The sequence below is a fragment of the Mus pahari genome, chromosome 18 (genome assembly GCF_900095145.1).
Source record: "Mus pahari chromosome 18, PAHARI_EIJ_v1.1, whole genome shotgun sequence".
In the NCBI taxonomy this organism is placed as follows: domain Eukaryota; kingdom Metazoa; phylum Chordata; class Mammalia; order Rodentia; family Muridae; genus Mus; species Mus pahari.
The window spans coordinates 33,266,419-33,277,201 of NC_034607.1; the positions used below are offsets into that span (position 1 = coordinate 33,266,419).

Here is a 10,783-nt window from a genome sequence, read left to right on the forward strand (position 1 = left end):
CTGACGTGGTGGCTGCTAGGACCTGGAAGTCGGCTTTAGATCCCAAACTCCTTTGTGATCTGGGGGAAGCAATGGATGAGCAGGTCTGAATTCAAGCCCTGAGTGGCCTCTTGCAGTGTTGTGACCTTAGGGGAGCCACGAACTAACCTCCCAGGCCAGGTTCTTTCTCTTTTCAATGCCTGGAGCCAGGGGCAGCTTTCAGAGCGATTGGAGATTGAGACAGAGGTGGTAATTACACACTCATTCTATTACTTATAATAACCCAGAGGGATGAAGGACATCTTAATGTTGCTTTAATGAAGCACGAGAAAGCTTCCTCAGCCTGCCAAGTATAATATTGGGCCCAGGTTGTAGCATTATCTTTGTTTACAGGGCCCAGCTGGATGCTCTGGCATCAAAGGATGTGTGGTGATGCCTCTTCCATAGCAACAACCTGGGACCCAGGAGTCTATTGCCCAGGAACAACATGGGCAGTTTCTCCCAATGCCTGCCACTATAGTTATAGCAACATCTGTACCACGAGACTTACTTTATCTATAAGGATATGTTTCATGAGGTCGAATTTCTTATGTCTGCTGTCATGGCTGTATTCTATGCTCATGTAGCTTCTAGCTTGCCCTATTTCCTGATACTTCACTTTGTCCTCTGTCAAGCCCTTGCATGATAAACAGGGATCGCATGTCTCGGAGGAGGAAACTGAGGCAGGGACGTGATTCCCAGTGGCTGTAGCTCATTTAATTTCGTTTTGACTTGCTAGGAGAGATCAGAAAATGTGGTGGTTCACAGCAATTTAACTCCAATCCTAAGGGATCAGATGCTCTTTTCTGGTCTCCATGGGTGTCAGGCACATACATGGTACTCATATACATGCAGGCAAATACTCAAAACACATAAAAATAACTATAAATAAAACTTAAAAGTGCATGGGCAACATGAGGAAAACATCACAATCACGGGTATCTAGATCTTGCATATTTCCCAAGGTAATTGATTAATACTTTCCAAGCATGTATTCTTGGATAAGGAACTAGTCATTCATTTTTTTAGGAGGAGAGAGAATGATGCCTAGATGTCCGATTTTCTCAAAGAAAGAAGGCTCAGATAAGTCTGCTCATTATAGAGTAATATTAAGAAGACACATGCCCAGGAGCTTCCAGAATGACAAGCCATCAATGTTAGATGAACAGGAGAAATGAGGTACAGAAAGCACTTAATTCATGGGAAAGGCCTCATGACTTTGAAATTCACATCATTATAGTAACCAAGAACACAAAAACCTCATGGTATGATTTCAGTTACGTTGTAATAAACACATGCTACTCTAAAGACCAGTGGTTCCTGTTTGTACAACTACATCTTCACCCAAAGTTAGCAGGTCATTAACCCAAGACCTTACAAATCTCAATGAAATAAGGAAATATTCGTTTATTTTCATCTCTGGTAGATTTTCTAAGATTCTAGAAACATCAGCTACTAAACTCTTAAGATTACAGACCAGCTACTCAACTCATGAATTTATGGAAATCCCAGAAACAGTGTAAACGGTATAACATTGAGAATGTATAAGAATAAGAGTGACTGTCGGAAGGAATGGCATCAGATCTCGACATAAAATCGGACACACTGAATCTGTTAGAAGAGAAAGTTGTTTCGGGAAATATTAAAAAAGTGAGCCTGTCAACTCTCTGTGGAGTCAAACCATGCTCCTGTGTTCCTGCCACCAGCCCCCTGGACCACAGGACCCCCGCCAGGCCATCTCCCTTGGCAGTCCCTGTCCAGTCCCTCTGCACCCCCCCCCCCGCCCTGAGTTCATCTCGCTTCCATGAAATGCCTCACACACCCCACGATCAGCCATCTCCACACCTAATTACCCAGTAGAAACATGACTCTTAAAGCTTAATTATCCAATGAGATTTATATAACAATAAGATCACAATTTACAAGATGCCAATACAATAATTTCAGAGCCGATTGATAAAGATAAAGCTTTAACTCAATCATTCTACCTTTGTGAAAATCTTAGCTACTTGTGGTTGTTTAAAGCCACGCGGGATCAGGATTTTCTTCCTGTCTAGCTGCCTCCATGTTGGCTTCTCCTCCGACCTCTCTCTCTGTCATGCCAACTCCTAGCCCCACCTCCCCTTTCCTGTCCAATCACAGGCTTCCACTGCCCTAATGTGATTGGACAGGGAAAATCCTGCAACAGAAGGTAGGGGTTATTCTTTATCATTGGCACAGGCAAAGACTTTCTGAACAGAATACCTTTAGCACAGGCACAACATTTAAATGGGACTTAATGAAACTGAAAATCTTCGGCATGGTAAAGGATACTATCAGTAGGACAAAGTGGCAGCCTACAGAATGGGAAAAGACTTCTACCAACAACATCTAATAGAGGACTAATATCCAAAGTATGCAAAGAACTCAATTAACTAGATATAAGGAAAACATTCCATTTAAAGTGAGATAAGATCTAAACGGAATTCTCAAAATAGGAAACACAATGACCGAGAAACAAATATTCAACATCCTTAGTCATCAGGGAAATGCAAATCAAAACTACTTTGAGATTCCATCTTACACCTGTCAGAATGGCTAAGATCAAAAACACAAGTGACAGCTCATGCTGGCAAGGATGTAGAGTACGGGGGAACACTCTTCCGTTGCTGGTAGGAGTGCAAACTTGGACAGCCACTATGGAAATCAATATGGTGGTTACTCAGGAAGGTGGAAATCGACTTACTGATTTACCTCATGATCCAGCTATACCACTCTTGGACATATACCCAAAGGATGCTTCATGCTATCACAGAGAGATTTGCTGAACCATGTTCATTGCTCCTCTATTTATCAGAAATTGCAAGCAACCTAGATGCCATTCAACAGATGAATTGATAAAGAAAATGTGGTACATTTACACAATGGTGTATTACTCAGCTTGTGTAAAAAAAATGACATCATGAAATTTGCAAGCACATGGATGGAACTAGAAAAAAAATTATCCTGAGCGAGGTAACCCAGACCCAGAACGACACAAATGGTATGTACTCACTTATATGTGGATATTAGCTGTTAAGTCGATGAACAGGAGCTCATTGACCAGGGCCTGCATGGATCTGATTTAGACGGTGTCCTAGAGCTAAAAGAAGTGAACATATGTTTCCATCTCTAACCCAGAAGCTATCTCCAATTGATAACCCCTTACAAATGAAAATTTAGTTTTCTCCAAGGGAGTCTTACCTGGGAAAGATTTACTCTTAAAATGTAGGCTGTATGCCTCATGGTAGGTGGCCATCAGAAAATAAACTCAATGGCATCAAAGGTGGGCTCCTTGTTCATACTGTCATGTGATGATGGCTTTTTAAAAGAATTCTAATTTTATTTATTTTGTTTTTAATCTCTCTTTTTTTTAAAAAAATCCTACAAGTTCTTTACATATATATTATGGTTTCCAGTTTCATGTTTTTATTGGATTTCTGAGTATTGGTATGAGTGGATCTCTGCATTTATATTTCTTATGCCCTTTCTTGGGCTTTCTACCTTCTGATTCTTTTAACTTATTCTGATCTGTTACTTTTATTTTATCTTATCTTATTATATTATATTATATTATAATTCCTTTGAAGCCTGTTTGTTTTCTAATGAGAGCCAAGAAGGTGTTGGATCCAGATGGGAGGGGAAGGTAGGAAGAACTAGGAGTAGAGGAAGAGGAAATTGTAATCAGGATATTCACGATTAAAAAAGAAAATCTATTTTTTTGTGAAAGGAAAAAAATAAACCAAAATAAATAAAACCAAAACAGCACAACAACAATAAAACAAGATGGCGGCGTCCACATCATCACACGCACTTATGGTGTAAGGACTTTAGCTAGTTTGTAGCTTCCTTTGTTGGGAGTCTTGGCATTTTAAGGTATTAGAATACCAAAGGGAATTAATATGTTAATATTTAGATTTTAATTAAGTGTCTGAGCGTGCCAGGTTAAGTTTGTAATTGAGGTTTATACTGATTGGGAAAATTTATTTTGCAGAATCATAATTTTTTACTTACCACTTGCTAGTAGTTGTGAATATTTACAGCAACATTGATTATGTAATATTTAACAGATTTCTTATTAGCTAATAAATTCTTAAGATTAGTCCTTGGGACATTGCCAAAAATTATAATTAGTAGCAAGTGTTCCTTCGAATGCCTAGATTCCCTGAGGCACTGAGAAATCCATTAGCACTGAGATTGGAAAACCATCACTTTTCTAACACGGAGTCAGAGAAATTCAGAACACTCCAACATAAACGTTCAGCTATGACCTGCTCAATGATCTCTTAAACCCAATCTTTTGGACATGACTCCTTCTGGGCAGAAGTTTTGAGACCCTAGAACATAATAAAGCAGTTGGGCTACAATTCTAAATTCCTAGTTGGAAGTCCCTCTTTCCAGTAGCTTCTAGTGAATATCAGAATTGGAGCTTAAGTCTGGGGTAAGACCATCAGCCATTAAACTCACAGAGATATTGAGATCCTAGGAACACTGTAAAGGATGTAACACTGAGAATGTATAAGAAGAGTAAGATCTAAAGGGATGGCATCCATGTCCTGCATCAGGAACCCCCATTGATTAAAAAACGCTCATCTTTTCACATATTCATAGGGGTCAATAAGCTGAGAGCAGAATAGGTCGCTGGTGCTGTGTTCTTCTTTGTTCAGATATCCTAGTTGAGGTGTGGGTGGGGACTTGGCTTGGAGCTGAAAAATTTGTCTCCCAGCATTTATCTCGTGAACTCTGAGGAAGGCTTTGTACAGACAGCTTTACCTTCTTATAGGAGATACCTGAGATGATCAATCATGATAACTGGACCCTGAAAAGTCCTGTGTGTTGGTGACATTAGGAGGTGGAGGAACCTCCTAATATGGAGTGGAAGGGAGTGAGGTATCAGAGGGCATGGCTTTTAGGGGATATTGGGATTCTGAGATTTTCTTTCCCTTTATTTCCTGGCCACCATAAAGCAGGTCGCTTCCCCCCAATATTTCCTTCCACCATGATGGACTAGCCACTGTACTAGCCACAGGTCCAAAGGCTACTGGACCAGTTGTGCTTAACTTTAATCTCTAAAACCTAGAGTCAAAATAAACCTTTGTTCTTTTTAAAATTGATGATCTTAGACATGCTTGTACAATGACAGAGAACTGAGTAAAATCTTTAAAGTTGTGTGTATATGTGGTGTGTGTATGTGTGTGTGTGTGTGTGTGTGTGTGTGTGTGTAGGACAAAAGACAGCTTTCAGGAATTGGTTTTCTCCTTCTACCTTGGGTTCTGGGGATTAACTCAGGTCATTGGGCTTATATGACAAACTTTTAATCATTGAGCCATCTAACCAGTGCAACCACATTAATTTCTAACAAATACAAAGTAGAAAGCGTTATTTTGTCTTATACTTATGGAGGGTTCTATCTATGGTTGGTTATCCCTGAAGCCTGTGGATCTATATAGCAAAGCAGCACATTGTAGTGACTGGTGACCACACAGTAAAGGCAAAATGACAGGGACCAGGACAGTGATGATGTCCTACATCCCTTCAATGTCATGTCCGCAGTGATCAGATTTCCTGCTGGGCCTCACTTCCTCCCCTAAGTGACATGGTTTGGGGACTGAGCTTTTAACACATGGGTCTTTAGGAGACATTTAGCCAAGCCTATGGTACCTTAGCCATCATTGGTTGGACACATTAGTTCTTTATCACCTGAATTCTCTGATGGGTGAAAGTTAAGGCATCCGGCCTCCCTGAAGTATACAGTCCATAGGAGACGAGGGCAAGCAGGTTGCCTGCCACAAGTGAGCATGCTCATTTAACTGCATCTCATTTACTACAAGAACTACTCGATAGAGCTGACACTGGAGAAGAGAAGCATCAGATTGACCCTGTCTTGCTTACTTTCTTGTGTGATAAATACACTGACAAAAGCAACTCAAGGGAGAAATTTTGGGTGTGCAATTCCAGGGAGCTAAAACCCATCATGGGAAGACATGCAGTGGTATAAGGGGTGGAGAATCGCTGAAGGAAGACCCCAGACTCAAATAGGATGCAAATGCTGTGACTGTTTGTATATATTGCTTGGGCCAGGGAGTGACACTATTAGGAGGTGTGGTCTTGTTGGAGTAGGTGTGTCAAAGTCCTACTCCAATAAGGCCCTAGTCCTAGCTGCCTGGAAGTCAGTATTCTCCTAGCTGCCTTTGGAACAAGAGGCAGAACTCTCAGCTCCTTCTGCACCTGGCCTGCCTGGATGCTGCCATGTTCCTACCTTGATGATAATGGACTGAACCTCTGAACCTGTAAGCCAGCCCCAATTAAATGTTGTCTTTTTGTAAGACTTGCCATGGTCATGGTGCCTGCTCACAGCAGTAAAACCCTAACTAAGACCAATGCAAGGAACTTTTACTCTGCAGAGACATCCAGCATGCTAGGGTCAACCATTTACATAAAATGGTGACCAGAAGATGAACTCTTTTTATGCAGGGCAAGAGGAATTTTCAGGAATGGTTAGGTAATTTGTTGACATAATTGGCTAGGCATGCAGCAGTTATATTAGTATAATTTTGATTGGTTGTTGTGTTAGTTTTACCATTTTTTTTTTTTTTGTCTTAAAGAAATTCCAGGAATGGACTTAGCTCCGGGTTTGTTATCTTTCTCAGCCAAATGTCTCAGGGACTCACTCAGCTCCAGGCTCATCCTTCCTGTTGGTCAAATGTCAGGGCAATCATTGTCCACAGCTCCCCCTAGGAGCCTGGTTCATTTCCTTGGGAAACTGGAAAATTTCTATTCCCTGGGCTTTTAGACTTCTCACAGGGATGGAAGAGATGGTGTTAGGAGCAGACATTGGCTGGTCCCATCATATTTCATCTACATTCCGGAAGCGGAGAATGAACAGGAAGTGGACGTCACCTAGAGAGCTCAAGGCCCATTTCCAAGTGACTCACTTCCTCCAGCAAGTTTCCACCTTGCAAAGGTTCCTCCACCTTCCCAAATATTGACATCTGCTGAGGAGAAAATTCAGATGCATGAGGCTGTTGGCTACAGTTCACATTAAACTCGGGCAGCCTCTTTTAGGAAAGGTGGCGCAGCTCATAGCTCCCCAGACACAAGTGGGGGGCACGAGGGTTCTGAACATGGAATAATTGACTGTGCAGCCTTGCCTTCCTCCCTCACTTGAGGTTTTCTTTTAAGGAGTGCATGTCTCTCGGGGCTGAGATGTTATATAACCTTGGCCGTTCAAACTCCATTCACTAGCATGAACACAGTGAAAATGACACTTTAAAGCCTACTAATTGCCAACATTGTAACTTCTGTTCCTTCAGACAGACACCCTTCCTTTACTCTAAAAATGGTTTTTAATCTGTCAGAACAAAACCTGTTGTCCGTTTTTCTTTCCTCGTTTTGACCTGGAATCAATTCTCTAAGTATGTATGACTGGCCCGTACCCACAAAAGGGCCTGATGACTGGTTTCTTCAAGGCTATCCCAATCCCTCATTGTACTGATGCAAAGTGTAATGTGGTTGCCTGTGAATGACTTTTGGCCCTGTGCATTCTCTACTATGCTACACGACCCTGACGTTGAACATGGAGCTCTATGAGGACTGAAGAGTAGGGTAAAATGAAGATGGGTCTAAGAGGTGAGAAGAAAAAGTTTGAAGATGCCCAGTTTCCTAGTAAGCAATTGAGAGGGCAGGGTGTCTCTTTCAGAGGTAGCGAGGGAGAGAAAAAACAAATATGTCCTTCTGTGTGGTTTGAATAAGAATAGTTCTCATAGGCTCATAGATTTGAGTGCTTGGTCACCAGGGAGTGTATTATTGGTGGACTTCTTAGAGTAGGTGTGGCTTTGTTAGAAGAAGGGTGTCACTGGAGGCTGGCTTTGAGGTTTCAAATGCTCAACCCAGACCTAGGGTCCCTTTTCCTTCTTCCTGCTCATCCTGGCTTAGAACTCTCAGCTCCTTTTCCGGCACCATGTCTGCCTGCTCGCCGTCATGCTTCCTGTCATGATGACAGTGGGCTAAATCTCCGAACTGTAAGCCAGCTCCAATTATAAGAGCTTTATAATTTCCTTTGTAAGAGCTGCTGTGGTCATAGTGTCTCTTCACAGAAATAAAACTCTAATGAAGGCACCCTCTATTCCTGATGGGGCCTGAGCCCTGGCACTTCCTGGGGAGGCTTGTTGCTCGGGATTTTCTTAGAGGAGGGACACCATTACTGTTCCTCTGAGCTTGATGAAAAGGGAATGAAGGTAAGGGTAGACACATTTATCTTGTAGGTGGAGGGCAGATAGTTGCTGTTCCTCATGAAGCCGGAAGTAAGGTGGTTGTGGTGTCAGCGGCTTAAGTAGGAGAAGTCTTGGGTTATTTACTATGGGGTGTAGAGAAGGAAAAATGTCATGAATTGAGAGTAGCAGCAACATATCCATTTGTGTATTTTCTCCCTGGTAGTTCTCAGAAGCTTGAGGGTATAATAGAAGGCAGATGCGGGCTTTTGTTTTGTTTTTTTAAACTTCCTTAATTTGTAAGTAGGTTCCCTGTAGGCAGCATATAGCGGGGACTCGGACTCCCCTGCTCCCCATAATCTGAGAAGCTCTGTCTCTTAATCGATAAGTTTAGCATATTTACATTTTAGTGTGCCTATTGTTATAGCTGAGTTTAAATCTACCAACTTGCTCTTTGTTTTCTGTTTGTCCCATCTGCTTTTGTTCTGTTTTTTTTTTTTCTTTTCCCCCTCCTTGGTCTTCCTTCTTTTGAAAATCAACTCTCATGATCCACTTAATCTTCATTGTTGGCTCAGGAACTATAATTCTTCATTATGTTATTTTCGGGATTGCTCTGTGGTTTACGGCGAAGCATTTAACTTGTCGGCGCTGTCTAGTGATGCCATGCCACTTTGTGTATAGAAAAATCTTACTTTCTATTCTTTTCCTCCTATCTATTTCTTATACGCATTACAAGCCACATGCTACATGAAAATCTCAAACATTTCTTATTTTCAATACTGTTTTTGGAACTCATTTCTGTTGAGGGCAGAGTTCCGTGTTCAAAGTTATTTCTTTTGGTCCTGTGGATTATTGTTCTGTGTTTTGGTTTGAAGTGCTGTGAACTCTTTTTCGTGAATCCTCCCAGGCAGCCGGCTGTGTCAAGATGAAGCTGAACATCTCCTTCCCCGCCACCGGCTGTCAGAAGCTCATCGAGGTGGATGATGAGCGCAAGCTCCGCACCTTCTATGAGAAGCGCATGGCCACGGAAGTGGCCGCTGATGCGCTCGGCGAAGAGTGGAAGGGTTATGTGGTCCGGATCAGCGGTGGGAATGACAAGCAAGGTTTTCCCATGAAGCAAGGTGTTCTGACCCATGGCAGAGTGCGTCTGCTGTTGAGTAAGGGGCATTCCTGTTACAGACCAAGGAGAACTGGGGAGAGGAAGCGCAAGTCTGTTCGCGGATGCATTGTGGACGCTAATCTCAGTGTTCTCAACTTGGTTATTGTGAAGAAAGGAGAGAAGGATATTCCTGGACTGACAGATACTACTGTGCCTTGTCGGTTGGGACCTAAAAGAGCTAGCAGAATCCGAAAGCTTTTTAATCTCTCCAAAGAAGATGATGTCCGCCAGTATGTTGTCAGGAAACCCTTAAACAAAGAAGGTAAGAAGCCCAGGACCAAAGCACCCAGGATTCAGCGTCTTGTTACTCCACGTGTCCTGCAACACAAACGCCGGCGTATTGCTCTGAAGAAACAACGCACTAAGAAAAACAAGGAGGAGGCTGCAGAATACGCCAAACTTTTGGCCAAGAGAATGAAGGAAGCCAAAGAAAAGCGCCAGGAACAGATTGCCAAGAGACGTAGGCTGTCCTCGCTGAGAGCTTCTACTTCTAAGTCTGAATCCAGTCAAAAATGAGTCTTTAAGAAGAACAAATAAATGATGACCTTGAATCTCAAAAAAAAAAAAAAAAAAAAAAAAAAGAAGTGCTGTGAAAAATGTCTCCTTCAGTTCTTAGTTTTACACAACCTCTTTGGTTCTGGCTGTGTGTATACCTGTGTATTAGTTAGGTCCTCTAGAGTATCAAGATTATAGAGTGAATCTCTCTTTTTCTATCTCTACACACACACACGTGCATATGTACGTGTGCATGCACATACACACATGCATACACACATGTGTGTATCTGGGTCATTTGGTTGTTCTATTTTTGCATTTTTGAGAGGCCCCCCACACTGGTACTGACAGTGGCTATACAAGACTAAGCTCCCACGCGTAGTAAAGAAGTTTCTCTTTTGCCATATCCTCTCCAGAGTTTATTGCCACCTGTTTTGATGGCAGACATTCGGATTGGGATGAAATGGAATTTCAAAGTTTTGGTTTGCATTTCTGTGATAAGTAGAGATGTTGAACTCTTGAAAATATATATTGGCTACTTGTATTTCTTCTTTTAAGAACTGTCCATTTAGTTCATTAGTGATTTTTTTATATTTAAAATATGCAATTCTTTATATATTATAGATATTAACCCCTCTCTGAAGAATAGCTGTGAAGTATTTTCCTCATTTTGTAATCTAGCTGTTCATTCTGCTGATAGTTCTTTTGGATGTACAGAGCCTTTTGGTTTCATATAATCCCGTTTGTCAATTCCTGAGGCTATTTCTTGTACTATTGGAGTTCTTATCTATAACTCTATAGTGTTTTCCCAGTGTTCCTAGTTTTAAAATAAGGTCTCTGATTTTAACTGACTTTTGTTCATGGTGAGAGAGGAGGGTTCTAA

General features: G+C 41.7%; 1 pseudogene across 1 annotated transcript; it reads left to right on the top strand.

Moving 5' to 3' along the window:
* The first annotated feature begins 9,136 nt into the window (after positions 1-9,136).
* On the top strand, positions 9,137-9,956 carry LOC110335665 (annotated as a pseudogene). Its single transcript, XR_002381180.2, has one exon. The product of XR_002381180.2 is annotated as a 40S ribosomal protein S6 pseudogene (transcript).
* Positions 9,957-10,783: the final 827 nt, after the last annotated feature.